This window comes from Callorhinus ursinus, unplaced genomic scaffold, assembly GCF_003265705.2.
Source record: "Callorhinus ursinus isolate GAN/ISIS: 27379988/994484 unplaced genomic scaffold, GSC_fseal_2.0 scaffold1, whole genome shotgun sequence".
NCBI classification, from domain to species: Eukaryota; Metazoa; Chordata; class Mammalia; order Carnivora; family Otariidae; genus Callorhinus; species Callorhinus ursinus.
In genome coordinates this window covers 63,569,252-63,590,076 of record NW_027397063.1, presented here as the reverse complement: position 1 = coordinate 63,590,076, position 20,825 = coordinate 63,569,252, and the positions used below count along the sequence as shown (strand labels likewise).

The 20,825-nt window shown below is 51.4% G+C and overlaps 1 protein-coding gene and 1 long non-coding RNA gene across 5 annotated transcripts in view; both read right to left on the bottom strand.

The window, feature by feature from the left end:
• Positions 1–20,825, bottom strand: part of XXYLT1 (xyloside xylosyltransferase 1) — a 164,996-nt gene that overhangs the window by 8,739 nt on the left and 135,432 nt on the right. The window lies entirely within an intron of this gene.
• Positions 8,474–18,316, bottom strand: LOC141373257 (uncharacterized). Of its 2 annotated transcripts, none has more exons than XR_012379026.1 (3): positions 17,616–18,315; positions 17,256–17,368; positions 8,474–8,738 (listed from the first exon to the last, which is right to left on the bottom strand). It is a non-coding gene; the product is annotated as an uncharacterized lncRNA (long non-coding RNA). The 2 variants fall into 2 exon arrangements; XR_012379025.1 differs by lacking the exon at positions 8,474–8,738 and adding an exon at positions 12,999–14,812 and having other exon boundaries at positions 17,616–18,316.

The following is a 20,825-nucleotide window of genomic DNA, read 5'->3' as shown; positions in this document are numbered from 1 at the left end:
TGCTCTGCCTGGAGTCACACCACTGAAAAGGCAACCCCCCAATCCCAGGCTGATGATTTTGCTTTCCCACAAATGCTCTGCTCAGAGAAGGCGACTGCTCTCTCCCACCACTCAACAAGCCCTGTGGCAGGTGAGACTGTGCCACTTAGTGCCAAGCTTTCGGGAGGCAGAGAGTTCACGCTTTCCCATCTGGCAGGGACTAGCTCCTCCAGGCTTAACATGTCTGCACCTGGAAGGGGAGCTGGGCCCCCAAGTGGCCGACGGGGCTTTTGCTGGGGGCAGCAGGTGGAAGGCGTGTGCTTGCTCGTTTGCAGGATCTCAAAAGAAACATGTGCTTGCTTTCAAACACCAGCCCTGTTTGCAGGCCGCAACTGAGTTTCCAACCACAATATGCCCAGAACTGAGAGAGGACAACATGTCACGGTTGAGGCAGGGGACACGTGGGCAGAGCTGGGGGTGTTGGAACCAGGTGGCCTGGCAGGAGAGCAGAGGACTTCTGGGGGTACTGAGACCCAAAAGAGACTCCCCAGGGATGAGGGGCGGGGGAGGCACATTGCAGGGATTTCCTCAAGGCCCTCCTCCAGAAGGAACCAGAAACACCAGGGTCCCCCATTCACCCCTCCCTGCACCAGAAGCTGCCAAGGTTCCTACTTTGCAAACTGGCATCTCTGTACTGCCCGCCCCAGTCTGAGAGAATGTGGGCTCATGGAAGTAAGATGAGCTGAGGAAGGTCTGGGGGTGAAGAGGAGGGAGAAAGGGGTTAACATCTGCTGAGTCTGTGTTTTCTGAATACCGTGCTGGAGCCTTTAGCTGGAGGAGGGGCGGGGGGGGGGGTCACAACAGGGCACTGGGGTAGCTTTTATTACAAATTTTCTAGAGAGCTCACCTGGACACTGGGCTCTTCATTCTTACGTGCTAGACCACTGAGCTCTCTACATCTGTCTGCTGGGGCGTCACAGACTAGGTGGGCTTGAACAACACAAATTTTTCTTCCTCTGCTCTGAAGGCTGCAAGTCTGAGATCAAGGTGCTGGCAGGGTTGGTTCCTTCTGAGGGCTCAGGAAGAGCCCGTTCTGTGCCTCTCTCCAACCTCTGGGGGTTGGTTGGCAGCCTTTGGCTTCCTTCTAGAAGCATCATCCCACATCTGCCTTCATCTTCACATAGCATTCTCCCTGTTTGTGTGTCTGTGTCCAAATCTCCACCCCGCTTTTTAAAACGTTTTATTTATTTATTTATTTATTTATTTATTTGAGAGAGAGAGAGAGAGCGAGAGAGAGCGAGAGAGCGAGCATAGGAGAAGCAGGCTCCCCGGTGAGCAGGGAGCCCGATGCAGGGCTCGATCCCAGGACCCTGGGATCATGACCTGAGTCGAAGGCAGACACTTAACCAACTGAGCCACCCAGGCGCCCTCAAGTCTCCCCTTTTTAAGATACTCGTCATACTGGGCTAGGGGGCCTACCTACTCCAGTGTGACCTCATCTTAACTCATTACATCTGTGACAAACCTATTTCCAAATAAGGTCACAGTCTGAGGCACTGGGAATCAGGACTTCAGCATCTGAAGGGGGTGGGGGAAGGCACACAGTTGGCCCATAACACTCTCTAACAACGAAGACGGAGGAAAATAGCACACAGCTTACCTTCACCTGTGTTCTCACTGTCCAGACTGCGAGGGCACCTGTGGAGGCTAGAGCTGCCCTCAGCAAATTCCCTGACCCCTGCCACCCCCAGTGGGCTGAGACAGACAGTCATGACAGGCTGGGTCGCATCTGTCTAGGAGGGTCACAAAAGGAGGGTAGGTGTCTGTAGCGGGACACGCAGGCTACTGAGCAAAGCAGAGGGATTCAGAAATGTGGGTGTAGGGATGGGGGTGGGGGGTAAGAAGTGATGCAACACCGGTCAGCCTGCAGAATGATGCCCCAAAATCCACCCTGTGGTATCTCCTAGTTCTTAGTGAGACATGTAGGAGCACGAGACAGCACTCGGAGTTGAGAGAGTAATCAGTCAGCGGTCACCCAAATATTGCATGGAGCACCTATCAGACTCAACTGATACAATGGCAAGTAGAACATTCCTGCCCTCAAGAAACTGGTGGTCGAGCAAGGGGAGGAGACCCTGACACGAGCACACCAACAGTGTCCGTCGTGCGAGGAAGGGGTCTGCTTCTGGACTCAGAAGGCCAGGGGTAAGGGCAAGCTGTACAAGCCCCCGGGCCTCTCAGGGCCTTGGTTTGCCCAGCGCTAACATGGGGCTGGGGGTGAGACACCCACAGAGCTATGATGGGACTCCAGGAGCACATGGGTGCACAAACCCTGCCGAGCGCCAGGCCCATGAGGGGTGGCCCTAACTGGCACAGGAGGGCAGAGCCCCACCGTGCCCGGGCTCCTCTCATGGTGTAGTACCTCCTCTCTGTAGTACCTCAGAGAGCAGCCATCATCCACCTAGCCAGCCAGAAAACCATCTGGAGGCTTCTGTTTCTTTTTTTTTTTTTTAAAGATTTTATTTATTTATTTGACAGAGAGAGACACAGCGAGAGAGGGAGCACAAGCAGGGGGAGCGGGAGAGGGAGAAGCAGGCTTCCCGCGGAGCAGGGAGCCCGATGCGGGGCTCAATCCCAGGACCCCGGGATCACGACCTGAGCCGAAGGCAGACGCTTAACGACTGAGCCACCCAGGCGCCCTGGAGGCTTCTGTTTCGACATGGCTTCCTGCTCAATGAAGACTGGAACAAAGGTGACCAGCGCTGTCTGGCTCATTCCCAAAGCCGCACCAGCTATGACCGACCATCTCTGGAAAACCCGGCACAGCAGTGGATCAGGGAGGGTGGACATCCCTGCCAGGAAGGCCTCTGACCTGCTACAAGATGGCCCGACCAATTCTGAGCCTGGCGGCCCTCCAAACACCCACAGTCCTCCTTTCCCCCGGAGACCTCTGGAAGGACAGCTGCTCGGTGTGAGGCCTCCCATGGCATGGCACAGCCAGGGCCCCGAGGCTTCCCATTTCTCTGTGCCCACAGGAGGGTGGGATGCCCTTCTCTGAGTTGCCAGTCCTCTTCTCACGTCTCTGCCCCCCGGCCGCCGCTGCCCATGCCCAGGGGACATCTCCACCCGCCCTCCCACACCTGCTGCCCCAGAGCTGTGAACACAGGTGGGTGGGCTGGGGCACTTGCGGTCACTCAATCTGACAAACAGCTCCCGAGCATGCTGTGCCTGAACTGGGCTAGGCCCTGGAGGGCTGCGTGGGAAGGGCCTGGGGAGGGACAAGGGACAGATGATGGAGGAAGAGGCACTGGAGGCTTCAAGCAGGCAGATGGAGCTCTGAGGGGCCTCATGCCTGGGGTGCGACAGGGACGGTGGACACCAACAGCCAGGGCAAGGCTGGGAGGATAAAAAGGGGAGTGGCCCGTTCAGTCTTGAACAGATGTCAGCGGGAACAGTGATGGGGGAGAGCCCTACAGGTGGTTAGGGACAGGTCGCAGGCAGCGGCACAAAGCAAGCATGACAGAACTCTGGGGAGTTCTAACATTTAGGGGATGGAAGAAGAGGAGCCGGAAAATGCACTCTCGACAATTTCAGTGACAGTAATGATGACCTCATCATGGCTTCATGGTTCTTCAAACCCCACCTGAGCTACCTACCCACTCGGCTCTCCCTCTGTGAACCCTGCCATCAGAAGGCGCTCTGCTCCAGTGATGGGGAACTGGGATAGGTCCCCTCTGACTGCATCGTCCCGTGCGTCCCCCCGCAGAACCAGCTTGCTGGCCCCTGGGGAGCCTCTGGGGGTCCACCTCTCCCTATTCTCTAGATAGTCTCCCCTGGATCTTCCTGGCTCCCCACCCACTCTAAACTGCCCCCATTACCTCGCTGCATATGAGAATATGGACAGTATTGACAGCTGCAAAGGAAGGGAACTTAGAAATGCTACAGGAGACTACAGACCTCTGACAGAGGTGAGTGACAGAGACTAAGGAGCTGGGCACTTAGCCCGGGGTAAGATGTGGATAGGGGGCATATCTGTATGCCCAGGGAAAGGAATGTGTATGCCAGACTACAGAGGTAAGACATACAGGGTGAGTGGCAGGGTGGGTACTTTGAGGAATGATCATCATGATGATGGCTAATACTTAGTGAGCATTTACTATGTGTCAGACCCTGTTTTAAGTCCTAATTTAATGTTTATTAACAAACAAATGAGGTAAGTAGTATTCTCTCCATGTTACAGATGAGCAAAGTATGGTAGGGGGATACGAACCATTTGCCCATGGTCACAGGAGCCAGGCCGAAGAGTTTACCAAGAAGAGGGAAATCCCAGGACACATCTGAGACTAGAGAAAGGACATAATGAGAAGATACAGGTTCTGAAGTGGGAATCAGGGACACTGAGAAAGGTCATTGAGGGTGAAGTCTAAGTCTTGGGAAGGTTAGGAGGTAAAGTCATTTATGGAGACAGAGGGACTTGGGTACCAAAAAGGGTTTGAGAAAGAGAAATGGTTTCCAAGGGCAGTGAGGAGTCAATAAAAGATGGAAAAAGGATTTTCCTAAGTACGGAAGTCTGAGTGGAGTCAGGAACCCTGGCATTGATAACCAGAATGTGTTATTCATCTTTATGACTTGAGGGCCTAGTGTGGGCATTTGGTTCACAGCAGGCCTTGAGAACTCTTAAGTTTCAAAAGGATGAATGGTTGGATGGATTAAAGAATGGAATGAACAAAGGAACAAGATACTGTAAAATCAGATGGTAGAATTTAAAAGAGGAGAATGGTGAATGAAGGTGGTGGAACAATAGTTTAGAAAGGCAGTTGGGGGAGAATGTACCCTGGGCCCTGTGAACTACAGCCACAGGGGTCTTTCTTTACTGAGGGTAGCCAGGTCTCTGTTGGGGAAGAAAAAAATTTCCTCTATCCTTCAAAGGTTCTTCCACCTGGTCTTAGAATTAAAGTGACATCAAACAGATTAACAGGAGAAAATAAAAATTAATTTTGTACAAACAGGAACCCTACATACATGAGAAGTTCAAAGACAGAAAGGTAAAGTGAGGTAGATATGCCGTCCTGAGCTAAGGAATGGAATAGGGCCGGGGCATCAAAGGGGAGGAGGGCAATTCACAGGGCAATAAAAAGAAGAGCAGATGTTTAGTAATTAGATGTTTGCCCTGCCATATTGATGGATCATTTAGATAAAATTTATCTCTAGTAGTAACTCCTACTCTGGGAAAGACTCTCAATTTAGATTCTTCTAGGTAGTTAAGAGAGGAGCAAAAGTTTCTCTTGAGCCTGTAGGTGTCCACTGCCTTCAGCCCCAAATAGTCCACATATCAAAGTGACACATTTGGAGGAGACTTGTTTTGAAAGCTTGCATTTCTCTCAGGGTGAGGACAGAGAAAGTGACGTAGAAATGTCAGCCCCATGAGCCAAGGAATGCATATCTGTGATGAGGTGCCACTGTGACAAAGATTATCAATGAAGGGACCCAGATGGTAACCTGACCCAGGGGTGCCCACAGCCCTCTGGACAATGCCCTTCCTGGCAATGGCCCTGGAAGATGCCAGGCCTCCAAATACAAGGCTTGTACATCACTGCTAGGGAGAAGCTCAAATCTGGTAGAAGCCCTAAGACCTAACCAAGAGACTGTAGGGTGTGCAGCCAGCAGGCTGGGCTGCCAAATACCCACATGTAGTTGGCCTGGCATGGGTGGCCAGGCCCCAGCTTAGCTCCATAATCCTGCCCTTTCCCCGAACTGAGGCTGAGGGAGGGACTTTCATCAGGGTGAAGACAAAGCCAGAGAGAGTTACCTTCAGAATCAGCTCACTGCCCCCAGTAGGCCCACAGCACTAGGCGACACAGAAAAGAAGTGCCCAGGACACATGCTGGGGTGCTTTCCAGGACAGTGAGCAAAATTCAGTCGTGTGCAGTAAGGGCGATGGGGAAGAGCAGGTGTAGAATTTACTCCTGTGTCCAGAATTAAGCTCAATCGATCCAGCCCAGCACCCTTCACCCTCACAGAAGGGCGTGTTCCACCCCGGGAGCTGGGTGTTGGGGAGACTATGTGGGCATAGCTGACCCAGGTACAAAGGCAATCGAGCTGCAGCAAAATGTGGTATTTCTCAAGCCCAGAAAAAAAATCTGTGAGCCTTCCCACTTCATTTAAGCCACCTCTACCTTTGCTTGTCCTTGCTCACTGTCCTATACTACGTTTGTGGCAGGGGTGTTGGTCAAGGGTAAAAACAGTGATTGGCACATTGGCAACTGACAAATGCTGAGGCTCTCCCACTTGTCAAGCACAAGCAAGGACACAGGAGCCCGTTCTGGGCAGCGGCGCTTCTCAGACTTCACCGTGTGAGGGACTCGCCTGGGATCTCGTTAAAATGCAGATTCTCATTCAGAGGCTGCATTTCTGGCAAGCTCTCAGGTAATTCTGATGCTGCTGGCTCAAGGGTCATACACTCAGAAGGAAAAAAAATGGTATTTTTATAAAGAGATGAAAACCAGGAGAGTAGCAATGATGTCATTTTATCTTGCAAACGGCCATAAAGTAGGTACATATAGAGCCACTTACAAATTTCATACAGATTTTATGCTAATACCTTCCTGTACCTTCTCACTTTATCACAGCTCTGGGAAGGGGGAGCAGGGCGGGCGGGGGACCACTAGGGAAATGTTTCCTGGAAGCAGCGTGCTTATGGCACCAGGAGGGAGGGCCCAGCTCTGCCACCTTCTATCCCAGGGATTAGCCATTAGTCTGGAGTGGAAGGGGAGGCAGGGCAGGGCAGCAGGAATACATTAGTTTTCCACCATCTTGGAAAAAGTACTGGTACATCATGGGGTTAAGAATGCAGGTTCTGGGAGCAGACGGTCCAGATTCAAATCCTGATCCTCTGCTTACTGGCCCAGAGAAGGCACTACAACGCTCTGTGCCCCAGGGTTCCTGTACGGAACTAGGGTGGTTGGAAGGGGTTTTTGAGGAACACACGAGATGATGGAAGCCGTGGACACACACACTTGCTGAGAAGCAATGTGGGTTCTCTGCGGCGAACACATGCCTGCTTCCCCCACGCTGTCACAGGGCTCCGCAACCACCAGTAGGGTGACCGTGAGCAAGTCACCTCCCCTCCCGAGGCCTCAGTTCCTGCATCTGTTAAGCGGATTAATCAGCCCCAGGCTCCTTTCCTGTTTTGAAAGCCTATGGTTTTATGCCCAGAATGATCATCAAACTCCAATAATTAATCTTTCTCTAAATGTAGCACCGGTGTGTGAGTACAATGTGGATTTTTTTTCGTGTTACCTGCTTTTGTTTCTAAAACCCATTTCCATGTATCAACAAAGCCCCACGATTTGTGTATGCTGACAAGCTGGCAGAGTCCAGGACTGATGTGCAAGAAAGACCGCTCGGCTAGAAGCAGGCTCCGTGTTACGTGCTTGCCCAGAGCCTCCCCCTCGGCTCTGGCAATCATGCAGCATGGTGAGCACTGAGCATGCACTCAGCACAGAAAAGGGGCACACAGAGAGCTGGCTGGGCTGGCCACCTTCCTCCACCCCAGGCAGCCCTGAGGTGGTGCCCCATCCTCCTCTGCCTTCTCCGCTACTGGGACCCCTACCACTCCACGTTGCCCCAAGATGTAGAAAGACTGTTCTTGACTTTTTAAGCCTCTTCTCAGCCGAGGGCAATGCATTAGAGACCATCTGTATAAACAGAGTACAGCTGAGCAAAACATGCCTGGCCTCTAGCCCACCCGGACACCCAACTTGCCCCTGGCCTGCCCGGCGCCCCCACAGCTAGCCGCCCTTCATGCCCCTGAAGCCTCACCACTGGGCACGCCACTGCACGGTCTTCACTTTTCTTTTTTAAAGAAAGGAAAAAAGAAGGAAATTTACAGAACAGTTTGTCCTTAGATCACAAACGTGCTAGGCTGGATCAAGGAGCAACATTAGGAGGGGTTTATCAGAACCGTCTGATTCAGAAAATAAGCAATTCTTCAAAGGTGGCCTGGAGTCTCTGCTGCTCCCCCGTGCCTCGGTCGCCGGAACTGAGGGCCCTTCTGGTCTCTCAGCCGGCCAGCAGTCTCAGCCAGGATCGCAGGCCCGCAGGCGCGTCTCGGCAGTTCCAGGCAATGAGCACTGAGGAGAACCCAGGGGTTGAAGCGAGCCAGTCTGCGCGTATGAGGGTGGTGGCTGGCTGGGAGGAGAGGCAGGAGCTGCTGCAGGGCCCCAGGGGAGCGTGGTGGTGGTGTCGTGGCGGATGGGGGGAGCTATTTGTCAGTGGCAGGCGTGTGACTGCACCTGAGGACGGACAGAAACGGGGGATGGAGGAGCCCTACGCCTGGGTTTCTGTCCTGAGCACTCTGGGTGCAGCATAAACGGCACGGCCTATTTCCATCATTATCACTGACTTCTACACAGTGACACGGGCTGGGTCACTCCCCCATCTCCCACCTCTCCCACAGAGAGACCTTCCTGGCTCAGATCTGCTGTGGCTCTGGTTTTTTTTTTTTTAAGATTTTATTTATTTTGACAGAGAGACACAGCGAGAGGGGGAACACAAGCAGGGAGAGTGGGAGAGGGAGAAGCAGGAGCCCCATTGAGCAGGGAGCCCGATGCAGGGCTCGATCCCACGACCCCGGGATCATGACCCGAGCTGAAGGCAGACGCTCTGGTTCTTGACATCATGTCATCTGTAATGGCCTCAGCACCGGCACCATGGGGCTCACTCTTGTCTCTGTGCCTTTCTCCAAACACAGGACCAGGCTAGGAAGATGAGGAAGGGGACAGCCGCGAGATGCTGGCCGGCGTGACCCGTTCACAAGCCCCCTTCTTTCCAGATGACTTGGAGCAAATGTGCCTTTCGCCGGCTCCTTCGAGACGGTAGCCAACCTCACCCTCACCCAGGGCAGGTGAGCTCTTCTCTGCCTCCCTGCCGCATTGTGCTGATTTCCTAGGGAGATTTTTTTCCCCCCTTCAAACTGAAAGTGATACTCTTAGCCCCTTCGTGGGCCCCTTTCTGCTTAAGTCTCTTCTCCATGCCTTCCAGACGGTTCCCCAGAATCTCTGCAGTGCCTGTGGTGCTCCTCATAAAGGGTTAAAGAATCAGAATTACACCCTCATCCCCAACACACCTAGCACTCTCTCCAGGTGTCCCCACGGGCATGCCTCGGGCTGCCTAGACTTCTGTGACTTCTCAGCTCTCTCTGGAGTACTGGGGCCTGGGCTTAACCAGAACAGCCAACTAGGATTTGAGAGAATGTGAAGAGTGGAATTTTTAAGAACCAGATCAAAAGTGGCATTAAAATTAGATGCTAGTCCAAGCCACTACCTGAGGAAACTAATTAGGATCCTCTGAAAATAACAGCAGTTCTGCTAGACACTACTCCTGGAGCCATATTTCTTCTGGAATATTCTCTGGCTGGTCAGGGGGCAGCCTTTCTTCCTCAAGTGTTCCCCGCCACCTTCTCTCTGCCTTTGTTCCCACGGCAGTTCAGGCTGCCAGGCTGCCAGACTGCCGACTGAGGAGGACGCATCCTGAACTGACCCACATCCAAACTAATTAGGTGCTTATCTTCACCCATCCACACCCCGACAAGGCACCCATCCCACAAATCCTCGTACCACCAACGTGGGGCTGAGCTGCTCTGCTCTCTGCCCCATGTGGAACCTGCAAGGCTGGCTTACTGGGGAGGCTACAAGTTTCTGACCTGGTCTCAGCCTGAGGAAAAGCAAGAAGAAACCTCAGCTGTGGACACACCCTGGGTAGGAGGCAAAGGAGGTAAGACATGACCCTGCCGAGGAGAGCCAGGCCAGGCCCCATGACAGCCGAGTGTCACCAGCTGGCTTCACCAGCCTGTCAGCAGTTGGTGTAAACCCACATCCACGCCCCTAGGCAGGCTGGCGTCCCCTGCACTCCCATCCTGTGGAGGCCTCGTCCCTCACTGCCTCTTGCCTGAGACCAACAGACACCTGCCCACACGTACACAGACCCAGGGTGGCCCAACCACGCCTCCTGGCCACTCACTCTGTCCAGACACAAATGCACAGGGCTGCTGACACAGGATACGACTACCTAGCTTGACCCATCCCCCCCCCCACACCTCCTTCAGAGCCAGACTCCTGGGACCTTGGGAACCTCCCCAAATTAAGCTCTTCAAGCTTCATGCCCTCCTCCTCAGAAGGGCATCCCAGAGGCCTGTGCCTCAGTGAGCGCACTCTGAGGTGACTGCCTCTCCCACAGCCCCAGTCTCTGGATATGTGGGGGGACTTGAGCCCTGTGCAGGTATCAAGTCTTCCCATCCTCATGAGGTCTGCCCTCCCACACGGGTGGGAACTTCGCGGCTGCATCGTGACTCTCTGTACAGATAGGGAAGGTATTTGCTGAAGCCATTCTGACTAGAAGGTGCTGCTTCTCTTCCATGAGCCCCCAGGGTAGGTCGGCTCAAACCTGCCTCGAAGGAGGTCTTCTCAGCCACCCCCCCTCTTTTCCACTCCCCCCATCAGGCTTCTCTCACACAGGAACTGGGCAATGGGTGGCCGAGTTTCTCTAACTTTCTTGTGCACACCACACTTAGGTCTGGGATTCAGCAGGCGAGGGAGTTGCCTTCCGCACTTCTGACAAGCTCCCGGGCAATGCTGAGGCCGTGCTCCACCAGCCACATTTTGGGTAGTGAGAAGGCAGAGGAAAGAGCAAGGGCTTTTGAGTCAGTCAAACTGCATCCTGGCACCAGCTCCACCGGAACCAGCCAACACACCTCCAGAGGGATACCCCAGGAGAGGGAACTTGCTAGAGAAGTCAGTGAAGTAACTTATGAACACTCTGGTGCACAGAGGTGGGGGATGATGAGAGTTCTCCTTCCTCTCCTTGTGTGTCTAATACTGGGTCTGGCACATAACCTGTGCCCTGCATGATGGGGGCGAGGGGGTGCGAGGGCCTGAAAGCCTGTCTCTTAGACCGAGGGTCTCTACGTCTAGCTCTGAGTGCTTGTGTGCGTGATGCTGGGGAAAGGGGCAGTTCGGGCCGTGCTGATGGGCAGTTCCTCAAGTGACCTGGCATCTGGATGTCTGTGCACGAGCAGGGGCGGCTGCTAACACATGAGAGGGCCACAGTGAAGCAAAGAGCAGTCAGCCTGGAGCCCTGTGCTCCCCACTCAGTGGGTCTGATGCCCACTGCAGGCCAGCGGCTCAACAGGAGAAAGGTGGGCGCTTTCAGAAGCTGCATGAACCAGTCTGGCTGGAAAAGGACCATTTATCAAAACCCTTCCTCTCTCATCCCTCAAGCAGCTTCAGAGAGGGTCTTGCTTGTTTCCAGGGAAAGGCTAGGGACTCAGAGAACTTAGCCCAATATGTGATATATAGCAGTGTTGCTTCTAGGGTCTAAAGCAAAGACAAGAGAAAAAATTAGACCAATGGCTAATCCATCTTCAGCAAGCAAGTCTGAATCCTGCCTCCCCCGCACCCCCATACATAAAAACAAGCCCCTTTGATGTTACTCAGAAAATTATGGTGTTTCAACCTACTGTAAGGGGTACCTGCTGAGCCTGGGACCACCTAGGGGAGAGACTGGGGGACTCCTCTGGCATGGTCCCAGGCCACATCCAGTGTGCCAAAGGAAAAACTGTGGCCGCGGCGTACTGTATAATTAACGTGGAATGTTCCAAGGGAGCCGAAGACATGTGGCACAGAGGTCAGGCTCTCAAGCAACACTTGCTTTCCGTTTAAGAGGCACAGTTTTCTCCTCTCTTTCTCCCTTCGCAAGAGACTGAAATAATAAAACTCTGAGAAAGAAACCTGTTCAGCTTCACACGTACAAGGCAGACCCTGATGCAGGTATACACGGATTCACATGTGGGGAACCTGGACAGGCTGTGTTCTGCCTCCATCACCAGCCAGGCCTCAGGACCACAGAGAAATACCTTTTGCATACACCACTGAAGCATCCACCCATCCAGCCCAGCAAGGCTGTTGGGGGCCTGCACTGTCAGTCTGGACACAGTCCAGTTGCTGAAAGGAAATCTGTTATAACAAACTAGTTCCTAAGTCCCCTTCCCTGTGCAATTTATCGAAGGTAGAACCATCCGCTGAAGAATTAAACGCAGTAACTATAGTTGAAATCTTGTTCAGTATAGGGGTTCTTAAGAAAAAATTATTTTTAAGGTGTAGTTTGGTAATATTGGGGGTCTGTTTCTTTTTTTTTTTTTAAGATTTTATTTATTTATTTGACAGAGAAAGACACAGCGAGAGAGGGAACACAAGCAGAGGGAGTGGGAGAGGGAGAAGCAGGCTTCCCGCGGAGCAGGGAGCCCGATGCGGGGCCCGATCCCACGACCCTGGGATCATGACCTGAGCTGAAGGCAGATGCTTAACAACTGAGCCACCCAGGCGCCCCTGGGGGTCTGTTTCTTGCTGAACAGAAATGGAAGAAGGAAGAGAAAAAGTCTTCCTATCTATACTTAAAAAAAAAAAAAAAGACAACAGGCTAAATAAAGTACAGTAAGTAATTTGGGGGGAATATGGCATTTCCACCTCCTACAAAAAGCCTTCTGAGATCTTGCACTTGGAAGTCCCCACTGCCCTTGCTCCTGCTGCTTCCTACATACAGCGGGCTATCACTCCTTGCAACAAGGGGTCCAGCCATGTCTGTCTGCTTCCCTCTCCCACCAGCCTGCAGACCTCTGCAGGACAGGTGGACAGGGCTGGTTTCCTATTCATCTCTGAATCTCCTGCCTACACACTGGCATGGAGTCTTGTCTCAGAGAGTGTGACCTCTATGGGATGGAAGTCAGTTACAGCCTAGCATTTTGACTGCCAACATAACAAGACAGCTTGATTTAGCTAGGACAGGCAGGTGCCCAGAGTCTTCTACCCTGACAACTGGGGTGACACCATGCTCCTCACTGCCTACTGAATTAACTCCAACTCCTCAGCACAACACATGAGGACCCCCCCCCCCACCCGCCAGGATTTGGCCCCTGCCCCCATCCAACATTCTCTCCTCCCGAGCACCCTTCCCTCATCCTCCGTCCAGACCAAAGTAGCTGGAGTGTCTGCACGGGACACCTGCTGAGGCCCCCACGCTACTGCTCTTCTATGCGGTGTCCTTCTCCCTCCTCAGCCACCAGACTTCCCTTCATTACAATCCAGCTCAGAGGCCACATGCTCTGTGAAGCTCCCTCCTCCAGGCCTTGGAGGCGGTTGTGCTGTTTGCAATCATCCTGTGTACCTCTTGGTCCTATTAAGCTGCGAGTTCTTAGAGGAGGGGGACCACGTCTTTCCATATCCGAATCCCTGCTGCCTAGTCCAGTGCTGGTACCAAGCAGGGACTCAGTGCACATGAACTGAAGTCACGTCTAGACAGGGAGACCCTCACCACCAAACAGAGAAGATAAAACGTGCCTTTTCCATGATAGCTAGGTGCCACATGTAGCCAAATAGCCCCTAGGTGCCTGCCAGTGTCTGCGAGGGCTGCTGGAAGCAGCCTCGGCCATACCCAGCCTTGGCGGGGTGGTCCAAAACACCTCACAGCACATGGTAATGAGGCTACCGCCACTAAGTACCACACTGTTTTCAGAGCCTGCCAGGACACTTGCCAATACCGTGCCACCCTTTTAGAGCTGGGATGTATGTGCTCCACCTGACTGAACATAATCTACTTAATTAATTCCTAGCACAGACAGGAACACTGTACCTCCACTACTTCCCTAAAGCCACTCAAATGACACTAGGAAAGGACAGAATCTCACTGGCAGGTTAGTACTTTCTTTTTTTCCCCGGGGGGAGGGGGGGGGGGGGGGGGGGGGGGGAATCTTAAATAGCCCCCACACCCAGCGTGGAGCCCAACACGGGGCTAGATCTCATGACCCTGAGATCAGGGCCTGAGCTGAAATCAAGAGTCGGATGCTTAAGTGACTGAACGACCCAGGGGCCACAGCAGGTTAGTACTTACATTCTCAGGGCAATGCCATGGTAAAAGTGGTTAAAAAAAAAAAAAGTTTGCAAAACCACTCCCTTCCCACTTACTTATTTTTCTAGAAATGTATGCAACTTTTATCTGCTTTAAGTAAATATTTTAAAAAATATTAATTAGCCCCAGGGATATTCCTTTTGTATACTATACATTTCAGAGAAATTTGGATAAAACATGGTAGTTATATATGTATCTCTGATTAACATATTTTCTGAATGAAAATGAGAACACCCGGCCCTTTGTTAGGATGAAATGTATGAAATTGAGATATGTTAGAAAATACATCTGGCAGTTCTGACTCTATAATTTTTCCAAAGTGAGGTTAGAAATAATGTTTTCTGATTTTGCCGAAGTTTTAGCTTTCTAAGGAACGAAAAAGGCATGGCTCCATTCACAGCCAGTACCTGGTTGGGGAGACAGGCTAACACTGGTGACCATCAGTGTTGTGGACAGTAGACGGATGATGTAGCTGGAACCCTACATGGAAACAGGGATTTTCGAGGACAGAGCCTGGGATTCGGGGCCACAAGCCTGGGCCTAGTTTCTTGATGCTGGCCACCGGGTGGTTTGGTCGCCAAGAAAAAGAAGAGCACAGGCACGCGGCCCCACCCAGCAGCTGTGTTCATCATTTCTGGAATTGTTAGAGGCTGTGTGGGCTGAAGTCATACTTGCTCAGGGCCCAGAAAGAACCGATCCAGGTGAGGCAAGAAAGGAGTTAAATTTAAAAGGGGAAATGTTCTTTGCCTTTTAAAGGCTGTTGACATTCACTGTCTCAGTGCCTTTACCTAGACTCCGATAAATGAGGGGAGAGGCGATGCTCTGAGACTTCGGAAATCCTATCAAGTGACCAATCCCAGCGGCATCCTTTGACCTTGAGGAATAAAAGAGAGCCCCTGTTATATCTCAGAAGAAAACAGGAGGAGGTCATGCTTCTCCTTGCCGAGCGGGGCCACAGAGGCTGACAGCACCTAATGTTCCTGCCGAACCGTGTGCTCTCACCGGCCTCCTGACAGGATGCTGGGGTTCGACGCTTGAGCAGCTCACCGCTCCAAGTCTGTTGCTTGGAATTCTGAGCACATTTTCCTATAAAAACGATCTAATGACGTCTGGGCTCCCTTTTACACATTCAACACGAATGGACCTAGGGTTTAGAAGGGGACCCAGAGTGAGAGGAGGAGGGGCGCTCATGCCTGCAAAGTGGACTGGCCAGAGCAGGGATGCTGGGGGCCCGTCCTGTGAGGACGGCGGCGAGGGGTCCTCCCACGTGTGCATGTGCCCACATGTGTGCGCCCGTGTGGGTGTTTTCCAGGAGGACAGGTGCATGAGAGGAAACACATACAGAAGCACAGGGAAGTGACTAAAAGACAAGGGAAGTACTAGGCAGAGGGGATGGTTCTGTCCCAACAGCTCCTCCTCTGAAGTCCCCTCTTCTCACCAAATGAGTCCTCTCTCTAGAAATGAGTCACTTCTCAGGTGGGAGCAAAGGCAAGCTGTTGCCTTGAGGCCAGGAGAGGGGGAGGGGAGCCAGCAACAGCCTCCTGTCCTTCGCTGCAAAAGGACATTTGTGACTCAGCTGCTCAAGTTATGACTGAAGAACATTATGCACGGCCATGTGTTTGCCGAGCAGGATCAAAGCCTCAAGTGGCCAGGTGGCTAGGCAGTGATGGGAATGAGCAAAGCTGGCAGGGGGAGGCCCAGGTCACGCAGACCCTGAGAGCCAGAACAGGCTGTCACTGCCCCTGCTCAGCGGGGGCCATGGGCCTTGCAGAGAAGGCAGCCTAACACTGTCCCAACCTCTGCGTTGTAAAGAAAAGCTATGCAGTATCCTGGTTTTAAATGCTGGCAACGAATACACATTAAACAACAACAACAACAACAACAAAAAACGCTACAGGGAAAAGAAACCACTCTTCCACCTTGTCTGTTGGGCTCCCGTTTGCAGCCCCTTTCCCGGAGTCCTATAGTCAGAATAAGAACTGTTTGGTTCTTTGGCCTCCAAATCTAGCTACAGGCCAGAATCACTTCGGGTACATGCTTAATATGCACATTTGGAGGCCCCACCCTAGAGGCCCTGACTCAGAATCCCCGTGGGAGAAGACCTGCATTTGGAGAGGCTCCCTGGGTGATCATGATTGGCTGCACTGACATCTAGGAACCACGGGCTAGTCTGTATTTCTACTTTCCTTGTATTCACAAGTATAACCATACTCACTTTCGTCGCATGCCTCTAGTTCATAATGATGAAATAAGATTACAAGAATGAGACCATAAAAAGATATCAATCAGGGCTTCTAACCTGCCCCCCCACCCGCCGCCCCAGGGAAAGGGCAGAGGCCAGTGTGGAGGGACTTGGGACACAGCTGGTGCCAAGTGTCTTATCTGAAAGATTTATAAAACTGTAATATTCTACTCTGTAATATAGCCATACGTGTTTTAACACACCAATTTCGCCACTGCTACATCTTTGAGTGAATGACTCTTCAGGAAGATGCAGTAGGTTATTCTTGTGATTTGGAATACCCCAAGGACTCCCCAAGTACAAGTGTCCCTAGGATATTTACCAAAGCTTGGGAAGCACAGACTTATATCTAGATACCGTATTATTTCATTTGATCTAAGCCTAATGGCAAAGTGCCACATGAAGTCCACAGGAGGAAGGCTCATATGCAAAATTATATAGCGGACTTCTATTTAAATTTCTGTTCTTTAAAAAAAAAAAGGCATTGTGTGTGTGTCAGAAATGTGTTGGGTGGGGAAGAGAAATATGACATAATCACAAGAAACCATCCCTTTAACACGTACCTTTAAAAAGTTAATGGCTTGAGAGTGGTTTGTTTATATTTTTCATAAAAAGTAGTCAAAGGATATTAAGCACTTAAATTGCTGTAAAGGCCCTGCTTTCCTAGGCAGTGAGGGCCACATTTGGAGGGTTTGCTCACCGCGCTGCTTTGTGGTGGGAGCAGCTGAGACACCTCCGGAAACCGCAGTCCATCCCTGGAAGCTCCAGCTAAGTATGCCTCCATGTCCACACCCAGGCCTCAGAGCAAGGACTGGGAGACCATCACCTGGGGGCACGGGGGATCCGCGGGTGCCACGTGCCCTCTGCTCAGAGCCCCTGAGTGCAAAGCTGCAGCTGAGCCCCTGCAGATCATTCTGCCACCGTCAGAGAAGTTGTGAGGAAACCAAGATAACTGCAGCCTCGCTGGGCTTAGCTTTTCCTTTCTTTGTGACATCCACAACTGTCACCAGCATTTGAAATCAAAACACTTCTCTTATCCTAATACCATTACTTCTTAATAAGCTGAAAGCCTTACCTTTTCCTGAAGTAATTACATTTAGTAAGTGTGAGACTGTCTGATTAATTTCAGGCAGCATTTCACTGATGTGTAGCATTTAACTATTTATTTGAAGCCATAGGTGCTGATTCCTGTAGAAAAGGAAGCTTGCATTAGATGTGGGCTCCTTATATCAAGTGTTCAGCTTGCTGTCATTAATAAAGTGATAATCAATAAAATTATATTATCACTGTGAGAAAAATAATAAAATCTCCTTGTAGAAGCCAAAAATACATTCATTCCATCATTCACTAATGTTAAAGATAGAGAAATGCTCTTCCTTTACTCTGCACCCCCACCCGCAAGAAGGTTCTGGCCCCGGCTTGGCTCCACACACACCCTCTCTTAAGGGAAGAGCCTCTTCCTCTCTCGAATCCTCAAAATGGTGCCTAAATCTCATTAGGTGGAATGTTCCAGAGCTCAGTGATTCTAAACGGTCGAGGGGGAGGAGCCCGGAGAAGGCTCTCCCACCTGCAAGCAGCCCTGGATGTGACCCAGGTGAGACCCCTGCTGGCGAGGTGTGAAACTGCACCCACGCAGGAGGATAGGAGGGTCGGCCAGCACAGGAAGGGTCTAAGGTCCTCTCAGCAAAGAACCTCAGAGTGTGGCCATCCAACAGAGTCAACAGGTGCCAAGCCCTCTTTCTATTCTTCCACCACTGTCTTCCCACTGCCACCTCCACTGCAGGTTATAACGTACTACCCCCACAACAGACAGGCTGGGCAGCCCCCATCCTGAGAGGGGAGATGAACCATCAGCACTCCTGCCCCCCAGGCCACAGCTCAATTCTCCAAAGCATTCCCTAGAGGGAGGGGAGGGAAGGAGAGAGGAAGAAGACACTTGGAGCCCTGGACATCTGGCCAGGGATCCCACAGACGACAGATAAACTGCTCCCGGCACTAATAAAATCAGAGGCTCCTTAGAGTCTTTTTCTGTTGCTAACAGGATTAGAAAATAAAAATAAATCCCAAACACACAGAGGCACCCCCCCACCTTTGCCTTGAGCAGAGAGAGCATTTGTTTTGTTTTGCCTAGAATGACCTTGCATTTACAACTTCAGTTCAACAGGACTAAAAGCTGCCTCCAAACTCCTTTCAAAAAGAAAAGGGGGTCCAGGAGCACCTGGGTGGCTCAGTCGTTAAGCATCTGCCTTCGGCTCAGGTCGTGATCCCGGGGTCCTGGGATCGAGCCCCACAATCGGGCTCCCTGCTCAGCGGGAAGCCTGCTTCTCCCTCTCCCACAACCCCTGCTTGTGTTCCCTCTCTCGCTGTGTCTCTGTCAAATAAATAAATAAAATCTTTAAAAAAAAAAAAGAAAGAAAGAAAAGGGGGTCCACAAAGTGCCAGGGGGCAAAATTAACCACAGCAATCAGCATTCTCTCCAACCATTAACCCCTTCTCAGAGTCTCCCGTCTCAGGCAAACGATCAAGATTTATTAGCGTTTAACCCTCTAGGCCCCCGGAGGCAGGAAAAAGGAAATGTGAGCAAAGAGAAACTGCTTCCCAGCCACAGCTGCTGGGAGGGAGGGACCCTGCCTTCACAGCCAGCTGCCTGCCGGAGACAATCCTACATGGGTCACACGCTGTAACGGCACTCACCTCTCACACAGCCCAACCATGGGACACTGGAGGTGAGGTGGAAACGCCCCTACCCAGCTCACATCTGGTTTCAGCAGGCCTCCCCACACCACTCCCCACATAGGGATCCAGCCCCCTAGGAGGTGATATACATGGGCCACCTGCACACTCCCCCAAGTCCGAGTTCTGGGCAGGGCCAACCACATTATTTTGCTTTTCCATCCATTCTTGTTTTTTTTCTTTAACTATAACTACATATTAAAACCAACGAAATACAAACATTAATTAGAAATGCAAAGCACTACATTTACAAAAATAGCAAGATATAAAAGGAATCCTAAGAACTAAGTATATTGGAATCTTTCTCAAGAACCTTCAGCTGTTCTCAAACTGCTGTCTTGCTTTACTTAATTGAGACTTAGTAAAATACCTCTCCTTAAAAAAATCAATTTCTTGTTCAAAGTAAAAAGGCTGAAAAATTTTACAAACCATAAAGAAAATTACGCTTTAATATAATTTAATCTCTCTCTCTCTCTCACACACACACACACACACACACACACACACACACGAAGCTGGAACTCAGATATGTCTGCCAAGAAAGCCAACTGGAGGACTGTCCTCTACAACATGCTACTGTTCAAGTCACTTCCCAGGGTTTACTGATAATAATAGTTAAGGCAGCTCTCATCTTGGGAGCTAAGTATCACGCTCACAGCTTTACCTGTATTTTCTTTAGTTCTCACAACCACCCTGAAGGTACTATCATTATGTCTAATACATCAGTAAGGTAGCAAAGTCTCAAGGAAGTAACTAAAAAATGGCAGAGTCTGGATTTTAAATTACCCTTGTCCATCTGCCCCTAAAATTTATACTCTCTGCATTACAACAGATCCTTTTCATTTTTTACAGATCTCCATTCTTCAACAGGAGCACAGTTTTCAAAAGGAAGACCTGTGCATGGTGCTTCCACACAAGAGGCCAACACCCTGGCAGCCCCCTTCATTACTACTACAGAGTTCCTGTTCACCTGACCGCCTCAAGGCGCACGCTGTGAGAAGCTGCCAATAACCAGGCCAGGCTCTCCTGAGCCACAGGGTGTGGGTGGGTGGGGGTGAGCATAAGTCCGCAGACTGGGTGGCTTCAACAACAGAAACGCATCGTCCCACAGGCCTGGGGGCTGGGAGTCTGACATCAAGGTGCCGGTGGGGTTGATTCTTCCGGGGGCTATGAAGGAGAATCCCTTGCATGTCTCTTGCCTAGCTTCTGGAATTCTGCTGGCCATCTCTGGTGTCCCTTAGCCTGTGGAAGCAAAGCCTGCCCTCTGCCATCGCATGGCGTTCTTCCTGTGTGTGTGTGTGTCCAAATTCCCCTCTTTATAAGGACACCAGTCATATTGGATTAGGGTGCACCCCAATGACCTCACTTCACTAATTATATCTGTAATGGCCCCATTTCTAAGTAAGGTCACATTCTCAGGTACTGGTGGTTAGGACTTCAATATATGAAATTTGTAGGGAACATAATTCAACCCAAAATAGTGGCTGAGAGAGAGAAGGGGTGGGGGGGGGGGGGGAGGGGGAAAGGGGAAGGGAGAGGGGGGGGGGAAAGGGAGGAAGAGAGGGGGGGGCCAGGAGGGCAGGCCAGGCTCCTTGTGGGTGGGCTGTATGTGCTCCTTCCGGGTAGGACAGTTCTCCAGGAGCAGGTGTGGGTGGCGCCCCGTGAGCCTTATGAAGGGGCATCTGTCACTGTGAACACCTGTAAGCAGTAGGTAAGGGACACGCTCGTCATGACCAAGTTTAAATACCACTGTGCGTCTCTGGCCCCCTCACTACCACTGGTAGGGATGCTTGAATCCTACAGGTTCATACAATAGAATTCTGGGGCCTTCAGGCTGGCAAGTCTGTCAGACGGCCTTCTAATATATGCTGTCCTCAAAGAGCCCCTGTTACAACAGAGCAGAATTTTTGAA